This window comes from Budorcas taxicolor, chromosome 2 (assembly GCF_023091745.1).
Source record: "Budorcas taxicolor isolate Tak-1 chromosome 2, Takin1.1, whole genome shotgun sequence".
Taxonomy (NCBI): domain Eukaryota; kingdom Metazoa; phylum Chordata; class Mammalia; order Artiodactyla; family Bovidae; genus Budorcas; species Budorcas taxicolor.
The window spans coordinates 163,148,350-163,163,118 of NC_068911.1; the positions used below are offsets into that span (position 1 = coordinate 163,148,350).

At 43.2% G+C, this 14,769-nt stretch overlaps 1 protein-coding gene across 2 annotated transcripts in view; it reads left to right on the forward strand.

Annotated features, from left to right (window-relative positions):
• The first annotated feature begins 481 nt into the window (after positions 1-481).
• The window catches only part of CAB39 (calcium binding protein 39), a 97,699-nt gene continuing 83,411 nt past the window's right edge, over positions 482-14,769 (forward strand). For both annotated transcript variants that reach the window (XR_008201042.1, XM_052658388.1), the window contains exon 1: positions 482-835. The gene's annotated coding sequence lies outside the window, so the exon portion shown is untranslated. The remainder of the gene's footprint in view (positions 836-14,769) is intronic.

The window sequence follows — 14,769 nt, forward strand, 5'->3', positions numbered from 1 at the left end:
ACTAAACGGTGAAGTGGAGACTGAAATCCAGGCTGTTCGATCACTTTCTATGCGCTTTCTCAGAGGATGCTAAAAATGAGGGCTCTCTCTCCCTCGGAAGTATGAAGGAGTCTACGCAAGTCGGCGCCAGACCTTTTAGCAGAAATAAGGCTCTGTTAAGAGTTCGGGAAGTGGTCGGAGAAAGTGGACGTAGAATTCCTCCAGGAAGAAGTGGTTGCACAGAAGAGATGGGGCTGAGCGCCAACGTTTAAGTGGCAGGTGAAAGGGGAGGAACCCTGGTCCTCGGCTTCCGCTTTTGTCTGCGCCCGTTCCCGCTTCGGCTCTGCGGGGATTCCTACGCGCCCCCGCCCTGAGTCCGCCCGTCCGCCTGGGGGCGCCCGAGGCCAAAGGCGTGGGGCGTGGGGCGGGGTGTTGCGGCGCCGCCCGACGTCGTGCCCTCCGCGGCTGCGCAGTTCGCACGTCAAAGCCGGGCTCGGGCCGGGAACGGGGGTTTCGGGAGCGGCGCGGCCTGGGGAGCGTCTGAAGCTCCGGGAGCCGGGAGAACGCGAAGGCAGCAGCCGGCCCCGCCGCAAAGCCGCAGCCCGAACGAGAGAGCGAGAGCAGTAGCAGTGCGGCGGCCGCCGCGGGAGCCTCTGGGCCGCCGTCCTCCCGCGCAGCCGCCGCCGCCGCCGCAGGATCCTGTCTCCGGGAGCAGGAGCGGGCGGAAGACAACGGAGGGGCCGAGCGCCCAAGCCGCGCCGCGGGGACCGAGCGAGCAGCCCGAGGCGGCGGCGGCCGCCGCAGACGGGGACGGCGACGACGCGGAGGCGGAGAGGGAGCCGCCCGGCCCAGCCCCGTGAGTGACCCGCCGGCCCGACCCCGCTCGCGGCGCGGACGCCAAGCCTGGCTTCCGCCTCCCTGCGGCCCCGGCCCGGCCCCGACCCCGAGGCTGCCTCCATTTTCTCCGGTTGGCGGTGGCGGTTTCCACACCCCCACCCAGGCCCAGGAGTCAGCGGGAGCGGCCCCTCCTGCCCGCTCTTCGCCCTGCCCGGGCCCCTCGCGGGAGCCTTCCCCGTCCCCCGTCCCTCTCGCAACGTCGTTCTAGCCGGCGCGGCGCCCAGGGGCCTGCGGCCCGGGGCTCCGGGGACCCCATGCGCCCCTGCCCGCCCTTCGCGGTTCTCTGGCGGGGCTGTCGGCGCCCGGGTTTGGGGGGGAGGGCGTCCGGGGCCCGGCCGAGCCAACTGTCACTCCCACCGCACCAGGGCTCTGGGCCGCCGCGCTCCAAGCCCCCTGGTAAACTTCCCTGTGACCCGGAGGCGGGCGAGCATCTTTGCGATCTTCTTCTCGGGAACACCGCCTAACCGATTTCTGGTTAGGGAATGGTGCGGCCGGAGCGTTCCCCCGGGTTCGGTTGGACCAACCTGCGCGCTGACCCTGCTTGCAGGCGCCACCCCCGCCCTCCGGTCGGTCGGCGCCGGAGGGATTCAAAAGGTGAAGCCGGGCCCCGGGGGCCCCCTTCCCACCCTCCCCCCAACCCCGGGGGGTACATTAGACGCTCTCGGTGCGGGAGATAAGGCACGATACCAGGCCTGTGAAAGACCTACAAAATGCTAAGAAAGGTACCCGGGAGAGACCGGGACCGATCGATCACACCCTTCGGCCTAGTAGAAATCTGGAAGACTTCCTGGGCGAGGCGGTACACAGCCTATCTTGAAGTCCCTTGTGGGGATTTGGAAGAGAGGAAGGTTTGCAGAAGAGAACAGTGTGTGGAGGGGCAGCAAAGCCATTGAAGGACAAAGGTAAAAAGGTACAGTCTAGGAATAGTAGGTAATGCAGTTGGTTGTGTAAGGCCACGGTGAGGAGTGGCGTGGGGACGGAGGGGGCGGTCGCCACAGTCGTTTGGGGTCCACATCCTGGAATACTGTAGAGGAGCTGTTTGAGTGGCATTCTAAGGAAAACTTAGAGCTCATTTCTCAGTGACTCATGGGCCTAGAAATGGAAGCTGGGGAATATTAAAGGCGTTCCTGTGAAAGAAAGGAGAGAAGGAGGCCCAGTAGAGAGTTGACATTCTGTGCCTTGAATATAACGCACTTTGAGATAGGTTTTGACAGCTTTCTGGACGTTCAGATAAATCCATGTCCAGGCTAGGCCAAAGTACCTTTTGCAGAAAACTTCATTAGATGTCAGACTTTTAAGAAGTAATGGAAAGTTGTGTATAAAATGAGATGTTGGTGCGGTTCACTAAAATGCATCAGAACTTCTCACACTGTGTATTAGATGGCTACATTTTGGGACTGCTGAGCTGAACATAACTCAGTTCTTTGAGATGGTGTTTGTGTAAGGCAGTATAAATGGATGTTTAAAAAAATCAGATTGTTACTAATAAAAAGTTGGACATAGAAACTTTTTGTAGGAAGGTAAACATTTCTTTATTAGATTTTTAGTTATGGAAATGTAGAAGAACTAGAAGTGAAAGTCTTTGGCTTTATTTTGTTCCATTTTTCCAGATAACTAACTAATAAAGTCCCTGTACTTGAAGTCTTAAAAGTCTATGGAAGCAGCTTAGAACCAGTGTTGGTTTTGTGAGCACTTATTTGTTGTTTGCTTATATGACAAGTGAATGTCAGTTTTTTTCAGTTAAAAAGACAGACTTGTAAAATGCAGGAAGTATTGTAAAATTTTTTAAAATTATCTTCTGTAATCTTATCGCTTAGATTTTGTTCTTGTTAACATTTTTGCATGTTTCCTTTTTATTCTTTTTTATATTTTCTTTACATAATGAAATAAACTATATATACACATATATATGTATAGTTTTTATTAGGCTTTTCCTTTTTGTCATTGAATATCTTCATATAAAAATATTTTTACCCCGATGTAAGGGAAATCTTCTTAAGTATATTTTTTCTGTCAGGATTGCCTTATTTACCTCAGATAAAATGCAGTAGTCATGCTTAGTAATTATTGCTGAGACAGAACTTTTTGTTAAGCCTTCTTGTTTGAAGACTTTGTTAATTTTTCTGTAAGATTTGGATCCTATTGCTTATTGAATAAAGAAAGGCTTTATCATTTGGAATGTGTGCTGTCATCAGGTACAGAAGAGGTCGCAGACTTCTGTTTTATGAGTGGATGTAGTTTTAAAAGCCGCTATAAAGAGTACTTTCATAACTGGTATAATATTTCCCATACACTGTGATGCACCTCCCCCTCCCACCACACCCGCCTCCCCCTCCCCTGAGAAAGTCTTTATGCTAAGGCCATCCATATATAGGTTAACTACCTTTTGATCATGACATCACAAAGATTTAGGCTAGACGTATTTCATCTTTCTGTTGGTATTTCTTTGTGAAATACAGAATTTGTTGTGAAATAATTTGCTGCTGTAACAAAAGGGACTTTTTAAAATTTCATGGCAGATCACCGTAGTTCATTAGCAGGTTCTTATTTAAACCCATTTTTCCCTTGTGCTTTACAATCTGTATTAGTGAGGTCTTTGTTTATGTTTCTCATGGTGTTTAAAGTGGGATACTGAGTTAGACTGTGTAAGTTTTCATAAGGTTAATATAAAAGAATAGCTGAGAAAGCCCAGTTTAATTATGGGGCTTGGTTTTATAATATGGTTTCACTTTTTTATGGATGTATTTATTTATTTATTGGCCACACTCTATGGCATGTGGGATCTTAGTTCCCAGGCCAGGGATTGAACCTGTGTCCCTGGCAGAGTCTTAATCGCTGGACCTCAGGGAAGTGTGAATGTGGTTTTATTTGAATCTTTATTTGTATGTTGTAAATGTATACCACACGGCATCCTTTATTACTTTTAAATATTTGTTAAAGTATTTTTCTTCGGATAAACTTCTTTAGGTTATGTGTGTGTGTGTGCGCTAGTCACTTAGTCGTCCCCGACTCTTTGTGACCCCATAGACTGCAGCCCACCAGGCTCCTCTGTCCATGGGATTCTCCCGGTAAGAATACTGGAATGGGTTGCCATTGCCTTCTGCATCTTTAGGTTATAGATTTCCACAGTAACTGCCATACTATACCGGGAGCCTTTTTTCCAGGAGAAGTTGATTATTCACAGTTGTACCATCTGCCATAAAAATACAGACACAAACCCAAATCCCCCCACTTTGGCAGGGAAAATTAAAATCTGGTTACCTTTCCAGTGGTATCTCCTTTAAAAATCAGTTTCCCTCCTTTCCATGGCTCCTTTCACTTAGAAATTTGATTATATGGGTATTGTCTGGTGTTAGCAGAAATAGGAATCTTATAGGTGGATTAGTACAGATAATGGCAAAATGTTGGTAAAACTTTATGTGATGAGATTGTGGGAAAGATGATCAAATCTTTGAACCTCTGGATTAGATTGCTTGTGATTTCTTTTGTTATTATTGAGGTTATAAAGATCTTGTATTTGTATGAATGCATATCAAACCAAGTAGCCTAAATATTACATAACAATTTAATCATCAGTCTATATTTTTTATTGAAAAGATGTTTTGGAGCCATCCTTAATTTAAAAAGGAATTGAGCTGTGTGAGTTCTTATTTTGTGTGTCTTACCACTCAAGTGACTATCCAACTGGACCCTAATGACTACCTTTATCAGTCCATAGTATGAGGGCAGAACAAAGTGAGGCAAACATTTCTACCACCAATATTTATAGAGTAGATCCGTCTGGAAGTAAACGCTAAATGTTCTGTTTCTCAGGCCTTCCAAAGATTCTGAAAAGTTGTTGTAAGACTGGGCAGCAGATGACAGATTGTGGTGATGAAAACGGCTTATTGCAGTCAACATTTTTGGGAGGAGGGGGTGTGTGTGCATGCATACGTGTGTGTTCTTTGATGTACCATTTCTACTCTGTTGAGCTTCTTGGCCCTACTGTGCTTTTAACTTTTCTCTTGAGATAGGGGTGAGGGGATGGCAGAATTGTGGTTTTTAGCAACTGTGATGTCAGGTTGGCAGAGGAAGGAAGAGTGGCATTCAGAGAATTGCAGCAAATCAGTCAGGTGTGAAGTAGCTCCAAAGGAGAGAGGTCAAGCCTGCCCTGGTCATTTATGTTGGGCAGTGGCCGGCACATACCTGTTTTCATAACCCTTCCTGCGTTGTGTCTAATTTGAGCTTTCGATGCTCTGAACACAGCGTTTAGGCTGTAGGTTTGTATGTGCTTCTTTATATGTGTATGTGCATTTTCCTGTGTGCAGTCACAAAGGCAGAAAAATCTGCCTAACCAGTATTCAGTGGCAGGCTGGTTTTATATGATAATTATTCCTTAGGAGCATCATCCAGCAGATAAATTTTTGATGACCAAGGAAGTATGATAATGTTAAAGCGGCATCTCAGCACTTTGATTATTTTGATAAAATGTTTGTCTGAGAAACAAAATACACATTTTGTAGCTTGATCTTAATTAAGCTGCTGCTTTATTACTTTGTTTAATGATCTGCAGCTTGTTCTTTTACAGGGTACTGTTAACACGTTAGTCACTGTTCTCTCCCTCCACAGTAGGTTATTTCTCAGCTGTATGTAGGCACAAGGACGAAATAGCATGAGCAGATGCCATTTACGTGTCTATAGTTTAAGACCCACTTTGGGATTTATAGGATTCTGAGAGCCAGTGTTGCTAGTAGTTAAAAGCAACGATGCAGCCAGACTCTTGCCTTGTTGAACCCTCACCCCCTCCTATGGGCTCTGTAACTAGGTGAATCCCTTCACTTCTCTGTAGCTTAGAGTCCCTGGATAGGTATAGACCTGGGGTCCTCAACCTCCAGGTCATGGACCAGTACTTCCTGTCAGATCAGGAGCAGCATTAGATTAGAAATAAAGTACACAATAAATATAATGTGTTTGAGTTATGTCGAAACCAGCCCCCTGCTTCCCAGGCCCTGGAAAAATTGTCTTCGCCGAAACCGGTCCCTCGTGCCCAAAAGGTTGAGACCGCTGCTGTAGACCATCTGAGAAGACTGTAGGGGGTTAAATAAGTTACTGTGTCTAGAGTGCTTAGAATACGGCCTGACACACACCAAGTTTTGAGCTAGTATTTGAACCCAGATCCACCTCACTTCAAAATGTGGGCACCCAGAAACAAGAGTATGACTCTCACATGAAATAGTTCTGTTTCCCTCCTTAGGTTCTTGCATTCTTGCTGACTGTTTTTGATTTAGTACTTTAGAATGAAGGTTTGTATGTGTACCCTACTGTGATGGTGCTGACGCTAGACTGTTTCTAGTAGAAGAAACTTGAGAGCTTTAGGAACCCTGTAGTCGGAATGGTACTTTCCACACCATGGCTAGAGCAGCAGGTGGCTGACTTTGAGCTGTAACTGGCAGAGCTTTCTCAAAGTAGAGTCACTTGCTCAGGGTTGTGTTGCTTATTAGTTGCAAGGCTGATGTAGAACCTGATTCTCTGCTCTTTATCCAGTTTGCTTGAAAGTTAGTTTTATACTTTATACATATAGTGTCTTCTTTGAACTTTTTCACCAACATCTGCAAAGATTGTATTCATATGTTAAATGCTTTATGGCACATAGTCCTTTTTTTTAAAGGTGTTTAATATACTAATGTTTATTATTATGATGTAGCTAGCAAGTTTTTTTTTGTTACAGGGAGCTAGTTGTAAGAATACAAAGTTGAAATAGAATCAAGTAGTATTATATATTATCCCCAAGCTTCGTTATAGAAGGAAGCCAAAGTGAGGGCATGTCCAAGGTCATGCAGACATTGCACAGTTGAGCTGGGATTTGAACCCAGATCTGCCTCACTTCGAAGTGTGTGCTCCCCCAAACAGAGCATTTGTTGTTGTTGGGCCGCCAAGTCGTGTCTGACTCTTTTGCAACCCTGTTGTGGACTGTAGCCGGCCAGGCTCCTCTGTCCATGAGACTCACTATGACTCTCTCATATGAAATAGTTTCATTTCCCTCCATAGGGTCTTAGTTTCTTGCTGACTTTCTTGATTCAATAACTTTAGAATGAAAGTTTGTAAATAAGACCCTAATGGGGGCATTAATAGGCTTCTAGGCAGCAACCACATATTGTAACACAGAATGAGATGTTGTATTCTAAATGCTTTAGTTATATAGAGTCATAATTTGATGAGTGGTTTATAGGTTTATTTGGCGGGTAAGTAACATTTGTTTTCCATGTTAGTCTTATAGAGAAGATGGGAGACCTTGTGTTACAGTAGGCAAAGCAGAAACCTGGCCAATTGAAAGGTTTCTGGGCGGGTTCTGAATCGTTCACTGATAGTGTCGCTCTGGGTGAGTCTTTCCGCCTCTCTAGGCTCCAGTCATCCCATTACTATACTCAGGGGACCAGACTGCAAAGCCCTTTCAGTCTCCTACTCTTATTTTCAGTGATCCTGTGTGTGGGCTTTCTGTAGGCTTTTTTCCCCCTCTCCTGGGCACCTCTCCTTTTGCCTGTGGTCTTGAAGTCAGGTTTCTTTACATGAACTTTGAGGCCATGCTCTAACTTTTTTTTTCTGCTGGTTGTGTTCTGATGCTTCGTATTATTTCACAGTACAGTAGTTCTCTGCTTCAGGTAATAGTATATCAAAATCTATTTTTTTCCCCAAATTTTCTTTTTTTTGTACTTATGAATAAATGGTTGGAAACTAATATTTGTTACTCAGCTTAGTAAGTTAATGATAAATCTTCAAGCCTCATAACTAGTTTGATTCGTCAGCTTTTAAGCACTATATGTTGTAAAGTTCCGTGAGCTGTTGTTTTGGGGAAAGGGAAAATATTAACTGAAGGCAGTGTGAGTGGAAAGGAAAGGGCCAGTAATGTAGAAACCAATTGGAAGATGTGAAGAACATGTCTAAAACATTAATAGTGTTCTTTGGTTGTATTGGTACTAGTCCTCCACCTGTGAAAGGGTGGTAGGCTGCCTTAGATAGGATTGTCTCCAGCCCAGAGTTCTGCCACTGATAAGAGAGCAGTATTCACCACCCCTGAACATTGGTAGCTCCTCAGGCATCTGTGATGAATGCGCTTGTTCTGCAGGCAGTCTTTACTGCTCGTTATGCTGGTCCTGTTCTGTAGGCCAGTCTCAAGAGTTTCCAGGTAAATAGCTCTTCCCCTCTTGGATGGCATGTTAAGAGCTAGTTTATGACTCTGGATTCTCCAAGAGGGAGACAGAAACTCAGGTCACAGAAATGATCCTTGCAGATTGTTGTTTGTTCAACACAACTGATTGCTTCAGTTGTACTGAACTCTTTGCAACCCTATGGATCATAGCCCACCAAGCTCCTTTGACCATGGGATTCTCCAGACAAGAATACTGGAGTGAGTTGCTGTGTCCTCCTTCAGAGGATCTTCCCAACCTCAGGGTTGTGTTGCTTATTAGTTGCAAGGCTGATGTAGAACCTGATTCTCTGCTCTTTATCCAGTTTGCTTGAAAGTTAGTTTTATACTTTATACATATAGTGTCTTCTTTGAACTTTTTCACCAACATCTGCAAAGATTGTATTCATATGTTAAACCCAGGGAGCAAAACCTGTGTCTCTTACATCCCCTGCACTGGCAGGCAGGTTCTTTACCACTATTCTTTGCAGTATGGTTTTATTCTCTATTCTGCCTGTGTGTGTGAGAGAGACGCATTTCTCCGGAGTATGTAGGTTTTTGTATCAGTAGATTTCCTATGATAAATTTTGTACAATAGATTGTAATATAGTTGAGTTGCTGGTTTTCTTTTAACCTTTTGCATAACCTCTTTTCCCCTCTTCCCCCATATCCTGTTTTCAGAGTATGATACATTGTTTCTGTAAGTATTAAATGATTCAGTTATGTAGTATTCTGATAAACTACTCAGCAGAGATGTAATACTTAACCAAAGCACAGTTTTCTGTGTATTTTATTTCTCTCTGCCATCTTTATGCTTATTTGAATGAGGTTTCTTGCTGTAAAGCTGAAGCTTATTAGGATCTCTTTTGTCCTGATAAGTTCACATAAAGCAGTATTTCCTAAATTGTGTTTTGCAGAACACTAGTCTTTAGAAGCTGAGAAGGCAATGGCACCCCACTCCAGTACTCTTGCCTGGAAAATCCCATGGACGGAGGAGCCTGGTGGGCTGCAGTCCATGGGGTCACTAAGAGTGGGACACGACTGAGCGACTTCACTTTCACTTTTCATTTTCATGCATTGGAGAAGGAAATGGCAACCCGCTCCAGTGTTCTTGCCTGGAGAATCCCAGGAACGGGGGAGCCTGGTAGGCTGCCGTCTATGGGGTCGCACAGTCGGACACAACTGAAGTGACTTAGCAGCAGCAGTCTTAAAAGAGATTAGTAGTTGGTGGGAGAGGTTCCAGAGAAATTTTAAGTTTAGGAAAGCACTGGATTAAAAACAGTTAATCAGTTTTTATTTTTTGATGATGGTTGTGTTACTGTGTCTCCGCAGAGCTTTTCAGAGTTTTATAATGTGCATTGTGACTGTCCAGGAGGGACTGCAGTGTGCAGCATTTCACCACTTGTCAAGTGCATTTGGTCACAGGAGCATCTCCTTTCCCCAGGAAATGACCACAGACACCTTGACGGAGGGGTCTGTTAGAGCATGATTTGGAAAACTCTCTTATTTTCATACTTACTAGTATGGAATTCAAAGCATTTGTTTTTTAATTTGAATCATTACTTACAACAAGTTGGCATTTAACTAAGATTGGAATAATTTATTTTCAGTTTTGTTTGGAAGAATGAACACCTTAGATGAGTGACTTTTCAAGCTTTTTTTTTTCCTTTTTTTTTTTAACTTCAGTGCATAGTGAGAAATTACATTTTTGATCAATGCACATATATAAACACACTGTCAAAACCGAAAAAGAAGTTTCATGAAATAATACTTAGGCCTTCCTATGTACAATGAGTGGGTTCTGATACTTTTTATTCTGTTCTGTTTTTAAATGTATGTTATTAGGTCCTAAAATAATTCGCTACTCAGTTTGAGAAACACTGTGAGATGACATGAATTTATAAACTCTTAAGATGTTAGGGTGAGAAGATACTGTCAAGATTGTTTTGTGAGTGGGAAAGCTAGAGCTTAGCCTGCAAGAGGAAGGGCTCTGGCCTTAGAACTCCTAGATTTAGATTCTGGTTGTTTTCTTGGGCAGGGTGTTCAGTGCCCATTCTGCCTCAGCTCTCTCATCAGTAAAATAGCAAGAGTAGAACCTATGCATCGGAGAAGGTGATGGCACCCCAGTCCAGTACTCTTGCCTGGAAAATCCCATGGACAGAGGAGCCTGGTAGGCTGCAGTCCGTGGGGTTGCTAGGAGTTGGACACGACTGAGCCACTTCCCTTTCACTTTTCACTTTCATGCATTGGAGAAGGAAATGGCAACCCACTCCAGTACTCTCGCCTGGAGAATCCCAGGGACGGGGGAGCCTGATGGGCTGCCGTCTCTGGGGTCGCACAGAGTCGGACATGACTGAAGCGACTTAGCAGCAGCAGCAGCTAAGTATGGAGAACCTATGCATGGAGTAGTCCTGAGGATTTGGTAAGAAATGCTTTGCATAATGTGTCTGATAGACTGTAAGTGCCCCAAACCTTGTAGCTTTTATGATAACTGAAGTTCTAAAACTCTTCCCAGTGCACTGTATACACTTTTGAAAATATTTTAGGACTTTGAAAGTGTTAAAGTGGCCTTCAAGTGAACCTGAACTCTTTTTTGATGTGTAGCTGGATATATCGTTTGTTCTGATGTTAGCCCTTTGGAATACTAAGCTTTAAAATAGCCATAAAGTGAAAGTTGCTTAGTTGTGCCCCAACTCTTGGCAGCCCCATGGACTGTAGCCCGCCAGGCTCCTCTGTCCATGGGATTCTCCAGGCAATAATACTGGAGTGGGTAGCCATTCCCTTCTCTAGGGGTCTTCCTGACCCAAGGGTTGAACCAGGATCTCCTGCATTGCAGGTGGATTCTTTACCATGTGAGCCACCAGGGAAGCTATTAGGACCCACTTAAAGTTGATTTGCCTCATAATTGCTTCATGCCATATTCTTGTATTTTTTAAACTATTTGTAACAATCTCTTAAGTTTAGAATAATCTTTCTTTATAGCATGTAATTAAATACAAAGAAGTACATACCTATATCAGTGATTAATTTAGTATTCTTATAGTTGTAGTTCACTGAAAGAAGGACAAGGTAAAGTTTACTGTTTCCTGTTATATCTCTTTTTCTGCAGTTTTTAAAATCCCCCTCTCAATATTTTATAATGCTCTTAGGGGTTTAATTTTTGTGTCCTAACCTAAGAAAAGGAATATTTAGAGGGTGTTAACAATGGCAGAGGCCAAATCAGTTTGTAGACTACTCTCCATCGTCCTGAACTTAGCTGGCTACTGCAGACATTTTTGTCACTTACTGAGGCATTTTCATTGTCTGTCCCTGATTATATCTTCTCTTTTTGTTTCTTTAATTGTCCGTTTGTCCTCAGTTCGACCTGAAATTGCTGAAATGAGAGGTTCTAATGAACATCATTGAGGCAGACCAGTTCAGTATTAAGAGGCATTCTGTGCTTACATAAGCAAAAGGAGTGAGGTAAAAAGAATAGATATGCTAACATGGCTCATGTATGCTACCTGGTGGTATAAGGTTTAAGGCCTCTTTATATGTCTACCTCATTTAAACCTATAGTCTATTCCATTCCCTTGTTTTCACTCGAGAAAGAGAAGCTGAGTAATTGGCCTGAAGTCATACACCTAGAAAGGGGCCCTAGACATGAAACCCTGGCCACAGAGGGCCCTCTCGTGTCCCGCCGTGCACTGTTGCTTTCACCACAGGATGTCGAAGTGTCGACTCATCCCGGAACATAGGGAATCGCTGTTACAGAAGCAAACCGCATCGAGGCTTTCCAGTCAGCACGTGTGATATCCTAGGACGCTGAGAGGACTTTCACATTGCCGAGTAGCTGGTGGTGGTCTTTGAGGAGCTGTGAAGAGAGGGAGCTGTGTAGGAAGAGGAGGGAAGCTCACGTCCCGTTCTTCCAAAAAAGGGAAAGGTGGAATCCACCACTCATAGGCACTAAACTCGGTGTTAATTGCTGGACAGACTCCAGAAAGAGGTGCAGTCTTAGCAAAGTGCTGATTTCCAGAGGGCACTGTCCATTTATTACCTCTTTCTTTTCCTCCTAGAGTTCTGTTACGTTCTTGGATAATAAGCAGGTAGCCAAAGTACGGATCTGCAATGCTTCACAGTTTAATTCATATTTGAGACTGACTGAAAAAATGTTAAATCATACGATTCAAGTTGAAATATCTTTTAGGACTTAGAAATCATGTTGATGTCTTTACAAGATCATCTTAACTCAGGTTCATTGTATTAGAATATAGCTTTATAATAATATGCTTTTCCTGAGCTGCATCTGGCAAGTCAGTCTCAGAAACAGTAGCCCTGTGCCTTGCCTTCTCAAGTAGGCGAGAAGGAACTAGAACTTGTCCCATCTTCCTGTATGTGCACACAGCAAAGTAAATATTGATACTTCCTAGTTTCATGTTGTTAAAATCATTCATCCCTGTTCCCTGAGATTGGTTGTAACCATTTGTTTACTCAAGAGTTAGTTGTCTTGCTTCTGAAGACGGTCTAGTGAGTGACTGGAAGTAGGTTGATGGGAAGAGGACTGGGCAATAGGAGAGTGCACTTGACCCTCACGAGAGCTAAAAGCCTGCTGAGAGGGGGATGAAGGTGACAAACGCTAGCTTTCTTCTCTTGTATCTTATGAAAGCTCCCACACTTCTAAAATGGAATATGGTGAGGAATGAGTGTCCTTATCCTAGGACATCATAGGTGTTGGAAAGGGCACAACTGTCTTCTGCAGATGCTTCTTAAGAAGAGGAAGGAATAGGGAAGAGGAACGAGACATTGCAGTACATCCAGAAGGAAGTGACCAGAGAGAGAGTCAGTGGCTCTAAATTTGTGTGTCATGTGCAACTTCGAAAGAGCTGATGATGAAAGCGGAACTGGTTGCTCTTGGGGATTGTTTTGAGCTGGAGCACTTGAATAGTGTGTTAGTTATGCAGTACAGTAAATGTGTGTTAAAGGCCATGGCCTCCCAACCGAAAAAGGGAGGGGAGCTTCAGACCTCTACAATATGGAAATGATAAGTTCTTTTAAAAATCTTGAAATACTTATCAATAATCTATCTTGATTATTCTAGATCTAGAAAAATACCAGAAGATGTAAAATTCATTTTTAAAAGTCAGCATGAACTCTTAAAAACATATTAAAATAGAAGAATGACAACCTGCTAAGACATCAAAAAGAAGAAAACTGTTTCAATTTCACTTATCAAAATAGCCATGAAAATTCTCAATAAAACACCAGCAAATTTAATTAAGTAGGACATTCTCTTAATTAAAGAAGACAAAGGACATGTAATGCTTGGTGTTTACTGTATGCCTTTGTTCTAATATATTATCTCAGTTCATAGTCCTGAAGACTACCAATGGCATTTTTCACAAAACTAGAAAAAAAATTTCACAATTCATATGGAAACACAAAAGACCTCAAATAGCCAAAGCAGCCTTGAGAAAGAAGAGTGGAGCTGGAGGAATCAACCTTCCTGACTTCAGATTATCCTACAAAGCTACAGTCATCAAGACAGTATGGTACTGGGACAAAAACAGAAATAAAACAAAAACAGACCAATGGAACAAGATAGAAAGCCAAGAAATAAACCCACGCACCTATGGATACCTTATTTTTGACAAAGGAGGCAAGAATATACAATGGGGCAAAGACAGCCTCTTCAGTAAATGGTGCTGGGAAAACTGGACAGCTATAAGAAAGAGAATGAAGTTAGAACACTTCCTAGCACCATACACAATGATAAACTCAAAATGGATTAAAGACCTAAATGTAAGACCAGAAACTATAAAACTCTTAGAGGGAAACAGACAGAACGCTCAGTGACATAAATCAGAGCAAAATCCTCTATGACTCACCTCCTAGAGTAATGGAAATAAAAACAAAAGTGGGACCTGATTAAACTTAAAAGCTTTTTCACAGCAAAGGAAGCTATAAGCCAAGGTGAAAAGACAATCCTCAGAATGGGAAAAAATAATAGCAAATTTCCAAAATATACAGGCAGCTCATACAACTCAATACCAGAAAAACAAACAACCCAATCAAAAAGTAGGAAAAAGACCTAAACAGACATTTCTCCAAAGAAGACGTACAGATGGCTAACAAACACATGAAAAGATGTTCAACATCACTCATTATTAGAGAAATGCAAATCAAAACTACAATGAGATAACACCTCATACCAGTCAGAATGGCCCAGTAAATGCTGGAGAGGGTGTGGAGAAAAGGGAATGCTCTCACACTGTTGGTGGGAATGTAAATTGATACAGCTACTGTGGAAGACGGTATGGAGAGTCCTTAAAAAACTAGGAATAAAACTGCCATATGACCCAGCAATGCCACTCCTAGGCATATACCCTGAACGGCATATGCCTGAATATGCCTAAAACTGAAAGAGACACATGTATCCCATTGTTCTTTGCAGCACTGTTCACAATAGCTAGAATGTGGAAGCAGTCTAGATGTCCATCGACAGATGAATGGATAAAGAAGTTGTGGTACATATACACAATGGAATATTACTCGGCCATAAAAAGGAACACATGTGAGTCAGTTCTAATGAGGTGGTTGAACCTAGAGCCTATTATACAAAGTGAAGTAAGTCAGAAAGAGAAAGATAAATATCATACATATATACATATATGTGTGGAATCTAGATACATATATATGGAATCTAGAAAAATACATATATATGGAATCTAGAAAAATGGTACTGAAGAATTTAT